The sequence below is a fragment of the Apis florea genome, unplaced genomic scaffold, assembly GCF_048593485.1.
Source record: "Apis florea isolate Af1SG1 unplaced genomic scaffold, ASM4859348v1 contig_3496_pilon, whole genome shotgun sequence".
Taxonomy (NCBI): Eukaryota; Metazoa; Arthropoda; class Insecta; order Hymenoptera; family Apidae; genus Apis; species Apis florea.
Window position 1 is genome coordinate 7576857 of NW_028256773.1, and position 19483 is coordinate 7596339.

The 19483-nt window shown below is 26.5% G+C and overlaps 1 protein-coding gene and 2 long non-coding RNA genes across 4 annotated transcripts in view; 2 read left to right on the plus strand and 1 right to left on the minus strand.

Moving 5' to 3' along the window:
* Gbs-76A (Glycogen binding subunit 76A) overlaps positions 1-19483 on the minus strand; it is a 77456-nt gene that overhangs the window by 22283 nt on the left and 35690 nt on the right. The gene's annotated exons all lie outside the window — the stretch shown is intronic.
* On the plus strand, positions 5041-7531 carry LOC147656854 (uncharacterized). Its single transcript, XR_015293821.1, has 4 exons — positions 5041-5154; positions 5229-5403; positions 5565-6900; positions 6986-7531. It is a non-coding gene; the product is annotated as an uncharacterized LOC147656854 (long non-coding RNA).
* On the plus strand, positions 14622-15642 carry LOC147656855 (uncharacterized). Its single transcript, XR_015293820.1, has 3 exons — positions 14622-14878; positions 15011-15189; positions 15387-15642. It is a non-coding gene; the product is annotated as an uncharacterized LOC147656855 (long non-coding RNA).

Consider the following 19483-nt stretch of genomic DNA (forward strand, 5'->3'; position numbering starts at 1 on the left):
TCATATTCAAAGCTACATGTATTAAATTCCGTATTATACGCCCCCGCAGATCAAAACATGTTGACAGTCATAGTTCGAATGATATCGAACGAGATATCGAATATTGAAATAAACTTGAATCTCCGTGACGAAAAAATTGGTGACAATGTACCAACAATGCACCAATACCTTTGAACTTTGAAACAGGCTAACACTTTTTAATTCACCGCGCATTTGCATTCTGAAGACGCCTCTTCTCATTGTCCGATATAATAACTACAATATTGAATTGATTCGTACAAGCGAGAAATATGTAAGTCTATTATTTTAATCCATTGCAATCGCTAGTTTCGAACATTGTAGTACAAGCGAGCTATTTAAAACGGTGCACGTGTTTTATTCGCTGTATCGAAAAAATCGTTGTACTGTTTTATATCGAAACATTACCGTCAAGATTAAATTATATTTAGCTAATATACTACATGTTTTATATTTTGAAAACGAGAAATTTCTTTCATTTTATCGATTGTTCCATCGAAATTTATATTTCTACCAAACCAAATACTTGTAGAAATATATAATTACCATATACTTTAAAAATTTTTTAAATTATGAACAATGTTGTAAAAATTCTTCATCGTATGGCAAAACACAAATTCCTAAAAATAATTTTATTTTACAACAGATATTCTTCAAATACTTCTCATTCAAATTATTACCACAAAACAACATTGATTCAATATTATAATCGATATAAAATTCGGCGATCAAAGATTTGGTGATTGATTTAGCGATTCTCAGCGATCCGTTATAGGAACATGCGGTCATATTCGTTGGTTTCCTATGGACAGGGCAGCCAACTGTTCGTTTAAACATGCGTAGGACTCATTGCACGCGTGTACATGCCCACGCGAGCGTTACACCTGGGGAGAAACGAGACGAACCAGATGTAAAAATGGCTTACATCCGACGTTGGACACATTCTATGGAGAGGAATTTATCGAAAGCTGCACGTGATTAGCAAATAATTAAAACCGAAGGCAGAGGAGATGACGAACGACACTGGAATACGATATCTTAGCGTGTTCTCTGTTTTCAACGGAGTTTCAGATCGAAGAAGGTGAGATTGAGAAGAGAATATGCATATATAATTGTATAAAATTTCGTTGATCTCTCGATAAACGTATTAGATGTGTTCATAATTGCGATATAGAAAGCATTAATATATTCGTGATAGAGTCAATTCTAGAGGTTAAAATTGAAACTTAATAATAAATATCAATTACATATTACGTATAAAAAGACGGATTACTTATAACATAACACATTTAATATGACAAAAGAAATATAACCATAGTGATAGATGTTCGATAAATACAAAAAATAATCATAAAACAATAAAAAATATAAAATGAAAGCTACATTCACGTCATTCATAATAAATATGTTAATACATAAATTTGAACCAATATTTTTTTATTATTTATTTTTTATTATTATTAACTTTTACGTTTGTTTTAATCTCTAGATTCGATTTTTCAAAAATAACACATAAATATATAACATCTTATATATTTCTATTTTTTACGAAAAACAAATTAAATACCAATGAAAGATTGAGCTACAATCTCAATAATCACCATAACAGTGCATAATGATAATCATTCTTAATGATCTTACTATTATATTTCTAGAAAAAACAGTGACTATTAATTAGACAGAATAACTGGTCTTTATCAATGATAAATGTAATGGTAAATAAACCTATTTATTTTTAATTAAGAAAAAGTAATAAAATAAAATCTATCTTACATGTTGAACGATTGAATCGAGATCATTGTAAGCGCTTTTTTAATAAGGATTATGTTCTTTTACTCATGTCGGGCAACCATCTTAAGAAACATGTGAGAGGCTGTTTATTTTGTTCTTAATCTGTATGCAGCTTTTAAACGACTCGTTTCTTGTAAACCATAAGCTAACAGGTTGTGGATACACGTTCTAGGAAAAGGAACTAGTACGAAGTAAAATACGAAGAAAATTTTTTGTTTAATGATGTATATTGAGAATTTACTTATTATATCACTTATTTTTATAGAAAAAAAGGTTAGGAAATAAATCATATATTCTATTTTCTGTATAATTAAATTCTGTAAAATTAAAATGTCATTGTTAAATAATAAATATATAGGATGTTAACATACATGTGGAACAATAAAAACACTGATTAAAGTTTATTTATTAAATTATAAATAATTTATAAAATATAAATTTGTATTAGATGAAGCGAAGTAAACAGCGAACAATAATAGAACTGTCTCACTCTTGTATACTTTTGTTTATATGTATCAACTTCTCGTAGAATCAATCGTTCAAAAATATTTCACGAATGTATTAATGCTCTGTATATATCAAAAATTAATATCTAATTGTTTTTTTTTTACTATATACAATTTTCTATAAAATATACTAAATATCCAATATAAAATAATATTCTTATCTTCTTTAATTTCTTAATTGTTAATTATTATTATCATAAACAATTGTTATATTTATTTAATCTCTATCATCCACCATCAATTATAAAAGACAAATATAACATCTAATAATAATATTTAAATGATCATCAAAAATAAATACAAATATCGATATAAATCAATTTTGTTTCAAAATTACAAAATTCATATCTAATTCTATTAGTAAGTAAAAAGATAAAGAAATAATTGATCGCGAATTACCTGTATCGAATAGCTTTGTATCGATTAGTTCACACGTGCTCGACGATTTCATATAATCGCTGTCGGATAGATTCTATTGTCTACTATTGTAGTAATTTCATTGTGCAAAAGTGCCGTTTTATTTTCTACCGATTATCCATCGACACAGTCTGAATCGTAACTACTTGACCCTCGGCTAGGGCAGTCTCGCAATTCATCGTGACAGATTTATCGCCTTTACTCCTACAAAAAGGCCAGCCAATCAACGTTGAGATCCTGCTCTAATTGATTAGCAACGAATTACGCGTGTGCACGACGATATGTATGTATTTACGCGTGGGTTAAATCGATGGAGAAAATACTGTGCTTTTACCGTTTTACACTTCTATGGAAATGAGGCAAGATTTCACCGCGCCATATTTTCCGTTTATAATATTCATAATATTTTCAAATAACTTTTCTTTTAAAACAAAATTGAGAAATTTCGAATATGAGATGCGTAATACAATATTTCTCATCTTTGAATTTTTTAATTCGAATTTAATCATATAAAAAAAGTGTATCTATTTTGAAATGATGATATGCATAATTTTAAGGTTATGTTTCTATTTTTAATCTTTTATGATGATAAAATTGTAAAATTTTATATGAAATATTTTTCATCGTTGAATTTTTAAAGTTATGTCTGTCTTTATTAACATTTGCAGTAAATAAATTTCTTTTTTAAATTTTAGGCTAAGAAAGGAATCCGAAAATTACGATTAAAAGCAAAAAATTTAATTGAATTTGCACAATGCATTGTAAAATAAATCGAGTCGACAGAGATATATAAAAAATCTTACAAAGAATTTGTTAAATGGATTTCGAAGTAAGGATATTGTTTAATTTTGCAATTGTTGATGACAGTCACGACTAGTAAACATATAACGCACGAAATGTCTAGAGAACATTTTAGAAAGTTTCTTGTTTCACGTTGTTTCACGTTACTTTGAAGCTTTAATGGGAGTAAGTAAGGTGAACTCATGAATTCATGAGTCATAAATCAATTGCATTACTTTAAATGGAAGAGATCATTTTGTTATAGATAAATTATCTTCTATGAATTCTATTGAATTGATACTATTGGAAATTAACTGACAAAATGATAGATGTCTTCTTATTTTTTAATTTATAATTTTATTGTCCAATCAAAGTTAACTAATTGGATATGTTATCTAATTTATAAGAAAACAATGTTATATTTGCAAATTTATAACTTAATTTTTAAATTTGAAAAATTGGAAAATTGAAAAATAGAAAAAATGAAAATGTTTAGAAAGAAATATAATTTGATTTAAGTTTAATCTATTATCCAACTTTTAAATTTAAAAAGAAAATTTAGAAATTTGAAAATTTAGGAAAATAAAGATATTTGGAAATAAAAATAATAACAATTTTTTACTTAAACTTACTACTTTAAAGTTTATTTGTTCAATATAAAAATATCGAAACGTTTCACTATTATTTCATTGCAAATTCTTCTTTATATATTCAATTAATCATCGAACATTTCAATTGCCTTTCCTCGTAAAATACAAGTTATCGACTCTTGTTATAGATTGTTATCTGAAATATTAATACTAGAATCATTAATCTTAATCAAACGATCAATATTTTTATGACGAAAATAAAATTCGCAATACAATGTAATACTTATGATATTATCGACATTTGTATAACACTTAATAATCCGCGAGATTTATTATTATCATTCTTAATAATCTCAAAGGATTAACGACCTGATAAAATACGAAGAAATTACAAAATGACAATAATGAGTATCATAAATAAAATAAAATTCTTATAAATTATTCAATTAATCAATCATTTTAAAACATTATATCAAATTAATATATATTTAAAATGTTAATAAAAATTATATAATTAATAAATAGATTATGATTTTTTATGTAGCTAAATCAAGATTAAATATTCAATTAATGATCCAATAGTATCTAGTAAAATAAGTGATTTTATTACATATGTTTAATTATATAAAAGTTTTCTAACGATTTTCTAATAATATAAACTATTATTTATATTAAAATAATTAAGCTGAGAAAAGAAATTGTTTCATTAATCGTATAATAGGTATATTTTGCTCCAATATCATATTGGATATCTTATTGTTTCTACGAATAAATTATTCAAAATATGAATATTAAATCTGTTTATAATATTCGATTATCATACGCATTCATTTATGAAAAATATATAAAATATATACGAAAAACATTTGCACAAAAATTCAAATAGTCTATTAATAAATCTTTTACTATCTCACCACATAATTCACCATTTATTTCAGTCAGCCGATCTATTACCGATTCAAGTACCAATTTCACGAATGGTAAACGTAACAGGAGAAAGAGAAAGAAGGAAGGAAGAGGAAGAAAGAAAAAGAGAATTCACGATGAAAATAGTGGGTATTGTTGGTTGGTTGGTATTGTCCATACGGTTACTTAATCCAGCGTTGATCGAAAATTAATTGCACAGAGACACCGATAAACTGCAGCTTAGGTTATCGTTGCACGACCACGCCATTATTTTTTTCACCTCGAGAAACATTCCATCGACGATGCATCACCGATCAGCCGAGTCAACAACCTTTCTTTTATCTCCTTATGTTCCGATTGTTCGCGCCGTTTTAGCCTTATCTGTCTAAAACCAAGTATGTATATATTGCGAATTATATATTTTTTTCCTTCTCTTAATCTTAATTCGCGTCATTGACTATGTTTATTTGTGTAATTTATCTGTAATCTGTTAGAAATTTGTTTCGTAATTGTATAGTAATTTTTTATTTTTACGAAAAATAATTTTCTTGTCTAGGTCATGTATTAATATCGAATAGAAGATATGAATATCCAATTACCTTATTCGAAGACGCAATAATTCTATCTGGAGTTATATCAACGAGATTGGATAAGGATTGTCGTGACTACACATTAAACATTTATCGCTATAAAGATATCATGATATATATCTTTGGGATTATGATTTAAAATTTCGTATACTTTCGCAAAGGTTTTATTGCTTCGAAATAATTTCGAAGAAAAATGTATGAATTTATGTTTCTTTACATTCAACAAATTGAAAGATAAGAGCAATTATTGGAATAATTTCAGTAACAAATTCCTGGATTTTGAATATCGAAAAAGTTTCACTTTACTATCATTATTAAAAATTATGAATAATTGTGAATTTTTGGAAAAGGTCTAGAACTTAATACTGTTAAGTTTACTTTATATAAGCATTCTTAATTGCCTAAGAGCAAAGTTAAAGAGCTGCAAAACTATGAGTTCTTCAAATTTTAATTCATTATAATCTTGAGAGCAAATAGACAATATTGAGAATAAAGCTATAAATTTAATAGGGAATAGGAGTTTGAGATTTTAGATTCTATGAGATTTACTATATTGTTTGTTGTTCTCAGATAATATTATGAATAACAAAACTAAGAAATCGGAAGTTTTAGACTTTAGATCAATACTGCTCAACAATTGCTCTGGACAATGATGGAAGCAAAGCTACAGCCAGCGAATTTAATAAAGCAAAAACTTAAGATTTTAGACTTTACAGGATCTAGTGCATTATTTGCTAAAATCTAAAGATTGCAAAACTTAAAAATAGAAGATTGAGACTTTAAACTAGGACTGATCAGTAATTGCTATGGATAATTGAGAGATTTTAAATTCTATAGGATTTATATAGAACTTATTATATCATTTGTTGTCCGCAGACAATGCTAAAAGCAAATCTAAGGATTATAAAAGATAATTTAAGATTTTAAACCTATAAAATCTACTATATTGCCTATTTTCTATAATTGCTCAACATCTTTGAATTTTCTGCTATAACATTGTTCTGTTTATAGATACGAGTAATTTCTGAACTATTGAACAGCAGTTCGAAACTTTGAAGAACTAAGCGATTTGAATTGTTTCGATTATTTCAAATATAAATGGAGAAATACTATGAATATCCATAGAAAATATCCATATATTCAATCAGAGTTCCGCAAATTTATATTGAATATTGCACAGTCTGTACATTGTTATGACATGAAGGCAAACTTTATCTTCGATCGAACAAACTGTATTATGTACTTATTCGTTTCAATTACGTGACTTACGCTATGCATACCGTTTTAAAAATATCATAATAGGTTAATTTATCTAAAATAAATTATCTTTAAAGTAATTCATTAAAAAAAGGGATAATATTTATAAATATTTCATTTTTGTTTGCAGGAAATCCATCTTCGATATTGATTTACAACAAGTGATTGATAGATTATTTTTTCATTGTAAAGAAGAAATATGAAAGGAAAAATACCAAAAATAATTCATCGATACATTTTGAATACATTGTTATGCAAGGCCTCGATTCTGACGAAGATGCGACTCATTGCCAAGAATAAATAAAGTCTTGATTTATATTTAGCCAAGATGAAAATCGTAACGGCGTGACTGCGTTTCAAGACATCGTTTTTATATATTCAGTTGTTATATATTCAGCAATGGATGGTCATCGTAAAAATCAATTAAGAGATAAAGGACCAATACAGGTTTCTCCATGTACAATGTACGATAACACCTTTGCAATTTCACGAATTTTATGATTCATTACTGTCATACTGCATCCATATATTTTAAATATCGCTTTTTTTACTTAACGCTTCAAGAGATTAATTATAATTATAATTATAAAATTATAAGTAATATATTAATATTACTTATAAGTAATATGTAATAATATTTAATATAATTCAGATATGAATAAAAGATGATCAACGATTCGAAGTTAATCATAATATTAGTCAAAGATTTAGAAATGGATAATTTAACATTCACATTTTTTATATTTGAAATGCCTCAACAATTTCCTACAAAAATTTCCATTAAAAATACAAAGAATCACACTTTTATATTTAAAATAGAATCAGCAAGGATAAATGAAATATGAAAAAAGACAAAATAGCGGTAGCGGTGCAATTCATGTCGTGTAACTCTTTCATTAACAGGATAAAAGCGGAATGACATTTTATTAGTTGTTAGTTATGATATATCTCTAGAACTCCTTTGGCAATGAATGCGAAACGCATATATATATATGCATAAACTATTCACTGGCACGTGCATTCTAAAATCCACTCCATCCTCGCTCGCCGCAAAACTTGATTCAATGTACAAGCTAGCGTGCAAGGTATTCGTATGCAGCCATTGAGAAATCCTCTATTTTTTTATAGTATACGAACCAACCTTACTGCAGGCTATATGTTCGTAGTGAAACAATGTATCGATCGATTCTCATTTATTATCTTTTTATTATTGAAAATTGAATATCTTTTTTATACATAACATATCGATATTTTTAATTTCTATCGAATAATTTGTAATTGGCTAATATTTTTATTTATGTTTTTTTATAATTTTTTTATAATAAACAAAATGTTGTTTTAAAATTACTTCGCCAATCTTCTCTTTTGAAGAATTAATGTTCTTATATTTTTGAAACAGTCTATATATGACGAAAATGAAATTTTTACAGAAGGAAAGCAAAATTAAATCTGTCAATCAATTTCTCAATATTCTTTGATTTATGTTGCTAGGAAGAGATAGTTATTTCTCTGCTATTAAATATAATGATAATAATTGTGCTCCAATGAATTTTTATGGGAGAAAATATGACGTCATGTATTTTTTTATGAATATTCATCGCAGATTCATCGCAATATTCATCGAATTGTTCTCATCTTCAGCAACTTTGTTCATGTTAATGTTTTAAGATTTATTATTGCTCTTTCTAGCATAATAATTAACCAAATTTTAGAAAAATGTAATTTAAATATTTTGTTCTTAAAAAATATCATATTTTTAAATTTCAAGATGTATTAAAATATTTAAACCTCTGTTTAAATTTGGAATAAAGTTATATTTTTCATAAGAATTTAAAATTAGATTTTTACTTATCAAAAATCAAAAAACAAATAAAAAAAAATTAAAAAATTCACTTTTTTCATATCTTTCAAAGTTTTAAATAGTTAAAGAGTATTATAAATATATTTTAAAGAAGGTAAGTAAGTATTAAATATTCAAATTATTGAATTCAAATTGTTTTTTTATGTACATTCATGTTGAGAAACACTGCTCTTAAAATAAATAAAATATCTTTCAATTACATCTTTGATCCATTCTCTTTAATCTCTGATAGAATAAGATTCTTGGTCCTTTCTTTCTCTATCGTTGAAATCTCGATCAGAATATCATCTATCGTCAATAAAATTAAATTATCAACACTTTGAAATCTCTGCAAACGAAAGATCAGAATTATTTAACAGATTTAACGCCTCAATCTTATAAAGTACACACTTCCTCTCCAACGTCTTAACAAACCATGCACAAAGGCGTGCTAATACCCTAACAATATTCTCCATTTACCGAGCGAGCATTGTTGTAAGTTAGGTTACATTCAAAACGTATTCGCCACTTTCTCTTCCCTTTTACGTCGAGCACACTTATCGATCAGGTTCAAACAGATAGACGTCTGCCAAGTCGTAAATTCAACGAACGAGTTCCCGTTAACAGGTTTGAATCATAGTTTCACTATTTGATCACCACCTCCAATAGGGCGAACTTCGATAAAGCGAACACAGTTACATCGGCCGAGATAAGAAAGGAACGTCAATCGTGCAATAAAGGATTAACTTGTTAAAAGGGAGTGTTGAACGTTACTATAGAACATTATTATAGAAAGATACTTTCCACAGAATGAATCGAAGAAATGAACGAAAGGCCTAAGGTGGATTTGATTGAATCAATGATTGATATTTTTTGATTCAATAATTGAAAATTTTTTTGTGTAAAGTTTTAGATTGTGTTTGATTATTTGAACATCTACTATAATTTAACGTATTATTTATTTTTAATAATTTTTATATTCTATAATGTATTTTATAATTCAATATTCATAATATATTTTGTAATACTATTTAATATATATATTACAAATATTACAAATTTGCTAGTACAATAATTTCTTATTTTTTAACAAATCAATTACTTAAATTTTATTAAAGATACAAATTATATCTCATTATAAACACTTTCATATAAATTGAAATTCAGATTTATAAAACTTCATTTCATTCGTAGATATAAAATTCAATCATAGAATAGCCAAAAATAAATTTTAAAATTGCAAATAATTAGAGAAACGTATTAGTGGAACGACAAAGAAATGAAATCCACAGAGAAATGAACAGAGATGAACAGAGAAATGTTTATCGAAAGATAATTTTTTTTCTGTGTAGAGTGAATCAACGAAATGAATGACAGGAATAGGTGGGCTTGATTAATTCATCGATCGGTAAAATGATTGTTCTCGATGTTGCAATAACCTGCGAGAGTTTTAAAAATAACTCGGTGGCAGAACTTATCACCGACTTTCTCTGCTGTCTTAGAAACAGCACAGTTGGCATTCAGTGGCAGCGTGCAATGCCGATGGAACTTATTGCATTTCCGCCTCTCGTCATTGTTTGACATTCGTCCACTCGAATCTCGTGAAAATAATCACTGAAAGACTTTGCCTTCGCATTTGCAGAAATAATTGCCAATTGTTTGCTTTCTCGGTAATGGCTAATGGTCATGCATATACTCAATGGTTTCTTTTATTGGTGCTTCTTAGGTTAAGTTAGGTTAGGTTAGGTTAAGTTAAAAAAAAAGATTTTTATATATATAATAGAAATATAATATGAAATATTAAATTTTATAATATCGAGTAAAATACAGATATATCTTTAAAAATAAATTTTTATGATTTTTCTTTTCGACTTTAAAATCGTTTCGATTATTTAGTTCTTAAAAATTATATTTTTTGAAATAATTTTGTATCCTTTAGAAATTTTAAAGTTAATCGTGATTTTTAATGTCAGAGCTGAGAGAAAGTTAAATTAGACTAAAATTAGATTAATTAGGTTATTGCTCGTTTTTTGTTTTGAAATTTAAATGTTAGCTATTTGAATTTTTCTTTTGAACAAAATAAAAGAAATATAAAAATCTGAATTCGATGTTTCCTCTATACAATAAATAGTAAAGATAGAAAGTCGCGAGACTTGTGTATAATGTAATCAGTATCTAAACCTTTCTAAATTTATGATCGTAGTATGATGTAACATATTTATTTTCTCATCTAATACTTACGTTTAGTAACAATTGAAGAACGTTGAGATATAATTGTACTTCACTCGACATATAACATCCAATTACGATTCCAGTATTAAGAAAATTAAACATATTACGATAATATTTGATTTTATAGTTGATGTAGTAATTATAAATTACTTTTCTTCCTGGAAATTCAAATTTACGATTATATATATAGACTCTGTAGCTTTTGAAACAAGAGTTTTCATATTGATTTCCAAATATATAAAATATTAATCACGCTGCAACAATGGATATATCATGAATTATCCGCTACCTCGAAAAAAAAATTTATACGCAAAAACTGAGATGGAAAATTATCCAATATAAAAATTATCTTAATTAAAAAAAAATTCCATTCAATACAATATTATACATATAGATTCTATGCGTATATGTGATTTGCATATTCCATATCCTACAATTTTCGTGCATAGCGTCTGTCACTGGAACAAACCTCCGGCTAAATGAATAAAACGCAATCGAATGCGTCCCTTTAATTTGCATCTCATTGAAGGATAACCCGTTCTTGCAGCTCGCAAATTGTAAAATCGGGGAATAAAAATTGAGGAAATATAGCCAACGAACATGGAACCTGTCTACCGTCAATAATTGCCATAGATGCTCAATAGAAGAACGACAAGAAAATTCACGATCACGCATTTTTACGCGTATTACCGTTCAATGATAAACAAGTATTGGTTTTCGACATTCACAGCATTAAGGCCGTTTCACAGAGCAACAGCAGAATTGATAAATTAATTATTCTCGAGTTATTAAAATTTCGAATATATTTATAATATATGTTAATAAGTTTAAATGCTCGAATAATCATTATCGTTGAGAGCTATTATGTGTATTGTTTTTTCTTCGATTGTAACTATGATTGTTCGGCTTTACAGTTAACTGTGGTTACTTGATGCTTTGAATAATATTGTGATTATTTAAATAATTTATTGAAGTGATAAATTGATAAATTTCTTTTTTAGTGAAGTATTATGGAAGAGGACTATCTATGGATAATTTTGTAAATATAAGAAATATAAAAAAAATATGAGAGATTCTCTGTACCATATTTTTTAATTCCTCATTATTATTCGTTCCTGCTTAAAAAAAAATGTGAAATCGATTCAACAAAGACAAAATTCTCGTCAATATTTATCTACGAATTTATCCTAGTCTTTGCAGGTTATGAACAGGTATGAATAGTAATTACGTTTGAAAATAAAATTCATGAAATTCTTCGAGAGTTATTTTTTATACTAGTAGTTAATTTTTCATAGCAGTATTTTTACCATTAGTAATGCTCTGAAAAATATGAATCCAAAGAAAGCCTATGAATTATTTTCGAAAGTATTTTTCACAAATTTGACACTGTATTGAAAGTGACCATGTTAAAATAACCATCATTTTTAACGCAGTGTCTATTAATAAAAAAAGACATTTTCTTTACTTTTCACAATCTCCATTCTCAACACAATATCTACTAATAAGAAACAATTCTAACAAAAATAATTATTCAAAATTTGAAAGAAGATATATTATTTTTATGAATGGTAAAAACTTTTATTCTCAATACGCTAAAAATTTGAAAAAGATAAAATATTGAAAATTAAATTTTATTCTAAGAAGAGAGTATATAGAGTATAGTATATAAGACATGAATCCTGATGCCCGATTGTTTGCCCATGCGAACCGGCCTTTAAACGATTGCGCGACTTGGTTGGCTCACGCGAGGCTCCCTCTGTAACGAGGATTAATATCCTTCTTCCATTTAACAAGAGACTTACGAGACGCAGATGTAATCGTCCTAACCCCGGTGGAGAAAGAACGAGCGATGAGAAAATTTATTCGAACGGCCCATTGGATAAATCTCTCCGTGCCACCAACGAATCTTAACGGAGTAATCGCGGCAGATATCATTAGATTAATGGCAAATGATCCTGCGACCTGCGACACTGGATCTTTCTCTGGTACGCTTGTGCTCGGAGAGGATTGCTCGGAGAGGATTGCGCGGAGAAAAACTGATAACGAAACAGGAAACGAGGACAGGAGGAATGGAACGAGGGGATTAACACGGAGTCTCGATTCACTGTGTTTAGATATAATTTCAATGATTTTTCGTTTCGAAGATTATTTAACCACGTTTGCGGTCTGTGTCGTTTCTACTGTCGTTTTAAAGTGATTTATGGTTGCTAACCAATTTACGAATGTTTACAATTTCGTTTTAATTCTCTTTTCTGAGAATTTTCCGAGAAAATTTATATGTATATATGTTAATAAGAAGAATATTTTTATCAATCTTTATCATGTCAATAGCAAAATTTGTTGGTTATTATCTAATTTTAATAATTTTCAGTGGATAAAATGTAAATTTATTCTATCCATCATTGATCGATCGATTTGTAAAGATAGTGGATTCGAGTATTAACGTAGAGGTTAAGTAAATCGTACTGTGAATAATCGCATCAGGATTTGTCTATAGATATTCTTTTTAAAATGTGGAGATATTTTAGAGTAGAATTCTTTGGAATTAATTTTCGATATTTTATTTTTTTCAAATTTTTAGCGTGTTGAGAGAGAAAATTTTTACGTTAATATATAAAAATAGATTCAGAAGCTATTTAATATATAGCATATAATAGAAGTTCTTTCAAATTTTGGATGAAACATAGAAAAATAGATGGAAATTTGAATTTTAGGTTAGTTCAAACTCAAAACTTTCTTTTACAAGCTTGCAAAATAAGAATTAGAGAAGTTTGTTTTCTTTTCAAGTTTAATAAATTATGCCATGAATCTAAGAATCCATTGCAATAACATTCAATCTTCAGAGAATTTCTTATAATAATAAAAATATCAATATAATTTATCGATCGAGTTACGAAACGAGATATTCACTTGTATTCTTTCGCCTATGTTCACACGATCACGTGGTATGCCTTTTACAAAATGGCCAAACTATTAACTTAATTAACGTTGCATAAAATATAATAATTTTATATTTTTTCTTCTTCTCAAAAATTAATTTGCATGAATAAATCACATTTATCGAAGCACGCAGATAAATCTTAGACGAATAACGAGATAGTAAAAGTCTCATGCAAGAATAGAAGATACGAATCTGTGTACGTATTTAACAAGTAGACAAGCGCACTGTAATGCTTATCATTTATTCAACTGATTTGCATAGCACGAGCTATCGCTGTATACGAGTCACGATTTACGCGTAAACGAAAATTTATTATCGAAATCAGTTCATCACACCTCTGCAATTATCTCTTTCTTCTTTCTAAATTAAGTTTGGATGAATATAGGATTAATCAAATGGAGAAAATATCATTTACCTATTAAAACTGATAGATAGTCATCTGTTAAAATGAATTTGCCGGATGAATTCGAATTCAATTGGATATTATAATTGGATATTGGTTTGACTGGTATTTAGTGTTAAAATGTTTGAATATATATATATACATATTTTTTACATTATATATATATATACAATATATTATTACATATATATTATTACAGTATGAATAGAAAATCAAACTTGAATAATTGTAAGAAGATAAGTGAAAAATGAAAAAAAGATTATGATTCAATTTTTAAAATTTAATATGAAAATATACATAATAAAATAAAATTAAATCTTTAAATAACAATTTTAATTTTTTCATTACAGGTTGCTAAAAATAAAAATTACATAATAAATGTAAACTGACTGTTAATTTAATAAAAAATATATAAAAAAAAATAATAAAGAAATCAAGCATATATATCATTTAAAAAAAGACAAAAAGGTAACATTCAATTGATTGTTCATTTTTATTCAAAATAAATAAAATTAAATTAAAATTAATGATATCATTCAATTTTTATGTAAAACATTTCTCGCTATGAGTAATGATAGAAATAAGAAAATCAAGATATCAAAATTAGGTAAGATATCCATTATAAAATTCCAGTATAAAATCATTTCTGAAATATTATAATGTACACCATTCTCTATCCACTTATCTGTCCATTGCAATCTTTCCTCATGTATAACTCTCAATAATAACTGACACGAAGCTTCGACGTTAAAATTAATCAAACATGTCAAGGAAGAAATAACCGAAGAAAGCGAAACTGCAACAAAAAAAGAAAAAAGAAAAGAAAAAAAAAGAAAAATATAATTACAGTCATTGGTTCCGTAGAATTTTGTCAAGGTTCTCCGTACAAAGAGCGATTCTATCATCGTGGTCTGAAAGGTAATACGCGACCGCGTAATTGCGAGTTGGTTACATGAAATTCGCTAGGAGGTGAGCAACTGGTTGTGGAAGGGGTTAATAATAAGAGTCAACCGGTATTTCCACGTCTTATTACGAACGGGTAGATTGGGATGAAGTATACAGTGAAAATGTGCCTTGGTATCTCTGGGGTTGTAACGAGTTATTAATGCTTTCAGACAAAACACCTCTATGCCAGCTGCAATTACTCGTACGTGTGATTTATTATATTCGAGATAGAATAATGAAGTGATGGATAACTTTTTGGAGAACTCTACGATTAATAAATTTTTAGCTCTGATTAATTTTTCCTTTTTTTTTTTTTCAAATTTTGAACATTTGGTGAAATATTGTATGTTGAATGTAAATTGTAGGTTGAGAAACACTGTATTAATGAATCATTGTAAAAAATATTAAATACAATGTCTCTAAATATGGAATTTCTAATTTTAAATTTTAAGTAAAATTTTAATAAAATTTATTTTCTCGTTTATTACAATTTTTCGATGTTAAAAGTTAAATTTCTATTTATAATTATATTATATTTAAACATTTCAATATTGATTTAAGATTGGGAACTAATTATTTCTTTTTTTTTTTTTAATTCTTATTGAAGAAAACTGATTTTTCAGAAAGAATATAGAGATTTCATTATATTAATTTTATTTGAAAATTTTAATCATTTATATTTTACTTATAATATTATTTATATTATTAAATTTTGTAGAGTAATTTAATTTATAAGAGAATATATAATAATATATAATATATAAAATTGCTGATAATTGTGTATTGCTATATAGGTATATAAAGATTATGTCTGACAACAGATAATCCTTTTCTACTTGATTCTAGTTTCTACTTTCTATCGTATCTCTACACAGTGATACACGCTAATGTAATGTTTAGAATAAAATAATAGTAACTTTGAAAATTGTTGAAATTCATAAAAAATTCTACTCTATAAAGTTTAATAATATTAAAATTTACGACAACTAGTTAACATTCAACTAGATTTTAAATTTCCTAAATATTATAAAAAAAAAAATTGAAGCATAAAAATTCATTGAAATACATAACAAAAGTCTATAAAGCATGAAAGTTTATGGTTGCAAAAGATATAAAATACTAAAATTTACACAAAACCGGACTTTGATGTTCAAGAAACCAGCAGGTATACACAGGAAATATATTTTCAAGGTAAATGATGGCACATAAGATGAGCTGAATTATAAGCTGGAAAACAATCGCTGAAAATTCAATAACCTAATTGACCATCGAATGACTATACAAATATAATTCATTCAATTTTAGATTTATCTTCTTTAAATTTAATAAATTGTCATTGGCGTAAATCAATGTAAAATATAGTTTGAAATTAAAAACTAATGAAAATTATAGGCTCATCGAAGAACGAAAATCGAAATTAAATAATCTAATCTATTTTTGTATGAATTATTATTATATATGGTGCAAATCAATGTAAATCAATGTTTCAAATGAATGATTAAAAATTAAATGCTAAAATAGATTGCAAAAAATTTCTATCTCGAGTGTTTAATTATTGAAAAATTAAAATTAAACAATTTATCCTAACCTAACCTAACTTAATCTTACTTAATCTAACAAAGCGCTAATAATTATACAAAAAACCAAGGAAAGTTGAAAAAACGTGACTAGTTAATCATAATCATAAAACGAAGGCATCTCGATAATATTTAACATCACATGCATACATTTTATATACATGTAAACGAGAAGGAAAGACAGGTGTGAATCAAACATTTGCCATTCGACACAAGTTATCACGCAATAACGCATCGCCACGGCCGAGATCGCAGGGATTGTATTGCGTTTGCCAAGCCACGGTTAATTTTTATAAGGATATGGGTTAGATAATCGATGCGCTGTACTATCGACGTAACTATTAAAATATCGAATGGCGTGGGCAATCCGATCCGTTCAAGCGAATCTGAAATAGAATTCGTTCGGATAGATGGAAACGTCTAGTCTCAATATATAGGGTGTTCTATACTTCTATACAAAAAATTAAAATAAGATTAAAATGAAATTTCATTAAGCAAATTTAAGTTGATAAATTGAATAATGCATAGTCTGGTTATACAAGTTATGTTTATTTAACAATTCGAAAAATTTTCAGAATTATTTTTAGTTTTTTTTAATGAAACTACTTTTTTTATACATTTCTGAATTCTTCTTAAAAAATTATTAGAATAATAATCGTAATTCAAATTAAATTTAAAAATACATATTTTCAAGAAAATATTATGACGAGTTGTTAATATTACTGAAAAGGGTGGATGCATGAAAATTAAAGCTCTGACTATTCATTTCGACTATTAATCGCACCTTGACCTAATCTGGTTAATTAAAAATACACAAGGTTGAGAACTCGAGAAGAGTTACGCTTTGTATTCGCAACACAAATTATTCGGAACGTTATACAAGAAATAAAAATTGGCAAGTGTCTGTGAATAATAATAAAATAGAATTTCTAATTTCCTGTTGACAAGACAGCTTTCGACTGATCAGATTTGGAAATTTTCTCACGTTAACTTTTATTTTTTGATAGCATAAATTGAACTAGAACAGATATTATTGTATTAGTTATGATTAATGTTTATTTTTATAGAGATAAAGAAAAAATTTTTAATTCTATTTAAATTAAATTACATTAATTCTACTTAATAAGTTAAATTCTAATTTTATTTAAATCACAGGTAATTAACTGTTTAAATAATTTCTAACTATTCCGGAATACACAATAATTGAAGCTCGTAAATGTTTTCTTATATTCATCTTCACTCGAGTTTATTTTAATATTTTATTTATAAAGAAAACTTCTATCGATAAAAAAAACATTAAATTATATACTTTGAATTATATGAATGTATATTGGAAACATATAGTAGAGATAAATAATTTGAAAAAATTTAATTTAAAAAGCAAGTGATCAACACAAGTACTCTATTTTTACATATTAAATATTCGAACACGATTTCAACTGCATAAAAATCTTCAATATACTTATCAAGTTCTGCATGTCGACCTTCTTCGAGAAGAACGAGTCTTAATTAACGTGTTAATTACGAAGAAAATAGATATGATCAGTCGTACGTAACCAATCGAAAGTAGTTTATTACGAATCACGCCATGATAACCCCTCGCGCAAGGCCTTTTGAAAGATGCTTCATTAATTGAAATGAAGAAAAAAAGAAGAAAGAAAAAAACGATGAATGTTTGGCACAATGAAACCAGTGGATAAACGCGGGGTGGAGAACGAAATCTTCATTCGTGTATCACAAAGTTATAATTAAGAGATATATATGAAATACAAATTCGATATTTTTCTGAATTTTGAGGTTATGATCCGCATATGGTACATTTTATTATAATGAGAAAATTCGCGAAAATTTAGTGAAAATTTTACTAAATATTGATATATAAAGATATATTAATAATTGAAGATACTTAATATATTATTTTATTTTAATAAATAAATAATTAAAAAAATTGAGAAAATTATAAGTCAAAAAAAATATAGAATAAAATTTTTTGTTCTTGAAACTCTCATTTATATTACGATTATTTTTAATTAATAAATTTAATTATTAAAAAAATAAATAAGATGTTTGCAAATATCAGAATATAAATAAATATATACAAAATACTTACCGAAAACCTAATTTTAACTTTATTTGTCTACATACTGCTTAATTACATAATTCAATGCACACCAAGGTTTAAGAATTGATAACAACGCATGATATAAAAATACCTGCAATGATAAGGTAGGTAAAGTAGTACAGTGGGGTTTATTCAATGGGTAATATTAAAATGATATATCTCATTTGAATCTTGTTTTTTTTTTTCGATAATAATCACAAAGATAAAATAAAAAATATTCTTTATCAATTATTCATAGATGTAACGGAAAAAATATCTTAAAATTTAATTTTCGTGAAATGATAGAATTATCCAATCAACTATAATCCTTATTTTATTATACAGAAAATTATTATTTTAATTTTTATACGATTTTTAATTTTTAAAATTAATAAATTAATTTGAGAAAATTAATTTGTGTTTTGAAGCTTCTTTTTTAATACAAATAATATTTTCCAATTCACAAATTAATAACATTTTTTTTAAATATAATAATATAATTTTTAATATATAATACATTAATATAAGCTATTATGAGATTCAGTGTTTACAGATGATATTCGTTGATTAATTCATAAAACAAATACTA